Source organism: Pinus tabuliformis, chromosome 5_1, assembly GCF_031772625.1.
Source record: "Pinus tabuliformis cultivar Carrire ecotype Pingquan chromosome 5_1, CPIR1, whole genome shotgun sequence".
Lineage (NCBI taxonomy): Eukaryota > Viridiplantae > Streptophyta > Pinopsida > Pinales > Pinaceae > Pinus > Pinus tabuliformis.
The window spans coordinates 415749280-415752581 of NC_142305.1; the positions used below are offsets into that span (position 1 = coordinate 415749280).

Consider the following 3302-nt stretch of genomic DNA (forward strand, 5'->3'; position numbering starts at 1 on the left):
GATCACCCCAAACCAAGTCTCCAATATGGTCCTCCATTTGTTTTTCATGATGAGGTGGTTATGGGATTTGCCCATTGATCTCTCTATCTAATTATTACCAGGGAAAGATGCCATATGCATCCTAAAGTCATAAAATTGGCCCATCAAAATTTAACCCATTAAATACCACTTGCACCCCACCTTATACTCACAACCTTCTAGACAAATTTTCAAACTCATATCTTACACGTGAATCAAGATTCAAATGGCACAGTGCAAACCCATGAAATGTAGGGCAAACTCCTTAACTCCATTATTAGATAACTGCTTTATTTTTTTATCACCTAAAGAATTGTGTGAAAGGATGGGAATTTTGCATGTTAGCAAATGTTGAAATTTGTTGAGAATCTTCCCCATGACTAATTCCTTCAAATAAATGTTTTCTAACTATCTGCTGCAACTTCTGTACAAGATGCTTCTTTAAATCATCAAAATCCATGTCCAATCTCTCCAATTGTTCTGTTCCATTGTTGTTGTACATAAATAAACTATAATAAAGATCAAAATTGTCTCCATGAATATTCTCAACAATTTGGAGCAATGTTTCATAACCTTTATTATTAATTGGAATAGATCCCAAGTTTAAATTTCCTAACATCCCCCCCATATTGTGGGTAAGAAATCAACTTTCAACAGCACAACGATCATGTTGAGGACATGAAATCTCAACCATCTTGTAACATTATTTCACAAAGATATACAAAAAATTATAGCAATGTTCTACTCTAGCTCCTTTCTCAATTAGATCCTTCTCATAAACAAATTAAATACCATTCCACCCATCTTTCCCACTTTCAAGCCCAAACATAGGATGTGTGTACAATATATCAAATTCTGGAGGGACTACCTGCAAAAATAGATTGCATGGAAACTCTTTGACAGAAAGGACATATGCAAATAATGTGTTTCTCTTTAGCTTGACCTCAATACAAACTCTATTGATATAATATATGAACATATCAATATAACATCATGATGTTCTTCAAAAACATCATTTGCATTCTTGAGGAAAGAAACTCCCATTTTCTGAGAAAACTCTTATGAGAAACCTCCCCATGTTTCGTTATAGAATGAGCTAATACTATATGACCTTGCTTAACCATAGTTTTTGCAAGAAATTTCCTATAATTACCATATCCAACTATACCAATCTTGAAATTATTATTAGTTTCAAAGTATTCACTTTCCTTAGATTCATTACCAAAAGGTAAAGAAAAATCCAACGCTTTAATATTCAAATGTTTGAGAATGGAACTATATTCTCTATTTTGTTTCTTCCTAACAGAAAATAGAGATATATTGTAGCATATTTGTGTTGGAATTAAGGGTTGTTTGACACCCAAGAAAGGATGTGAATATTGAAAACAAATAGCTACAAGTTTAACTGAGACAACCATGCATTGAAATTCAAACATCTCCAAGCTTTTGGTGTACTTTACTGCAACTTGGGATGTAAGCTTAGACAGATTGAACCCTTAGATTTTATGACACAGATAAGAATGTAATGTAGCTTGTGCTTTTAGAACACATAATATTCATGTTTAATCCGAAGTCAAGTTTTTATATTGGAAAACCAAGCTCTAGAATTTCTCAATCACAAGATAGAGTTCTACCAATATAATATTTGATGGTATAACAATATTTGACAACTCAAGCTACATGTACTGAACCTCAAAACCTTTAAGACCAACAGGAAATATGTAAATTAACCCTTTTCCATAAAAATTCTACAATCACCCTGCACCAATTAACAAGATAAAACCTTCAATGGTGTTAAAGAACAAAAAACTTTGGAAGGTTAAACTTCTTAAAACCCTAATGGTGCTCTATAGTGTCCAGATTCGTAACCTCCAATATAATAATTCATTCGGCATACTTTTACTTACTAGGGGACGTTATCATTTTAAAAACCCTATCACAGAGGATTGACCTAATAACTAAATAAACAATTTTTGACACATCAATTTATTTACAGGGTATTAATGTCTCATTCCATGATTCATTAATCTACATACATATTGACTCAAAAAAAACAAAAAGAGTTGAAATTTCATTAGAATAATTGGATTTATATGCTTTTGACAATCAAATGATGTCCTAATGACAGGACAGTCTACACATCAATAAAAGAGGCTTACTACAAGAAAATTTGAATGTAGATCGGAAAAAATTATATACACAGAAAAATATTAAATTAATCGCACTCGTCCATATGAGGTCCACCACAGAACCCTTGATCAGGTGCATGCATAGTCCACAAATTAACAAAATACTAACAGATTGAACACATGCACTTACATAGATTTTTTAATCCATCTTTAAATTCTCCGAATATCAAAAAATCACATGTCAAAAGAATTTAAACTAGGAACATGTATCCTACGCTTGAAAGGAAAAATCCTTCAACAAAGTATTTTGTTCTAAAAATGACTAGCACATGCCTTATAATCCAAATGGTCATAATGAGTCAAGATTACTTACGACCGACATGCCTATAAATCCAAGGAAAACAAGGATTGTTCAAACACCAAAAGCAAGATAATGCAGGAAAAAAACCTTTAATTGAACACACTACTCCAAAAAAACCGATATATAATATATAAAATTGAAAATAACCTTAATTTGAAGCAAAAGATCACAAAATCGAGAAATTTCATGTATGGCCCTCATTAATTTCAAAAGACATTAAAAATTTAAAAGGACCTAGCTTTAGAAGCAACTTATATGTAAAAAGATATTTTTTACAGCTAAATGTTAGATGTGAAGCAAAAGGAATATAACTACACATAATAAGTAATTTTAAAACAAAAATATTTTTGTCAAGTTTGAAATGCTTAGTACTTTCTCACATTTTTGACAACTGAAATGCCCGATCCCCATTGATTTAAAGAAAGCTTAACTTCATAATGATATATGCAGAGATAGATTTTTGATGGTTAAATGCAAAATGTGAAGCCAAAAACCAAGTTAAACAGAGAAGGAAAAAACCAAAAATTGTAAAACTCTTCTAACGCTTGAAATACTCAATATCATATGGATGTGAGACATTCAAATGCATAACATCTAAGTTAAAACATTAAGATTTGATGAGGAAAAATATCTTACTTACGGTTAGAGTTCCCGAATGGAAAATAATTTATTTCAACCATGCAGATTATCAAATTTAATGCCTAATACCTTATAGACTCACCAAAAAACAAATTTAAATATCCAAATTCATCTTCAAGGCCAAAGATGGAGCACCTCGAAGCCAAAAATTCATT

General features: G+C 31.4%; 1 pseudogene; it reads right to left on the reverse strand.

The window, feature by feature from the left end:
• Nucleotides 1–240: 240 nt before the first annotated feature.
• LOC149165244 (arogenate dehydrogenase 2, chloroplastic pseudogene) lies at nucleotides 241–1454 on the reverse strand (annotated as a pseudogene).
• Nucleotides 1455–3302: the final 1848 nt, after the last annotated feature.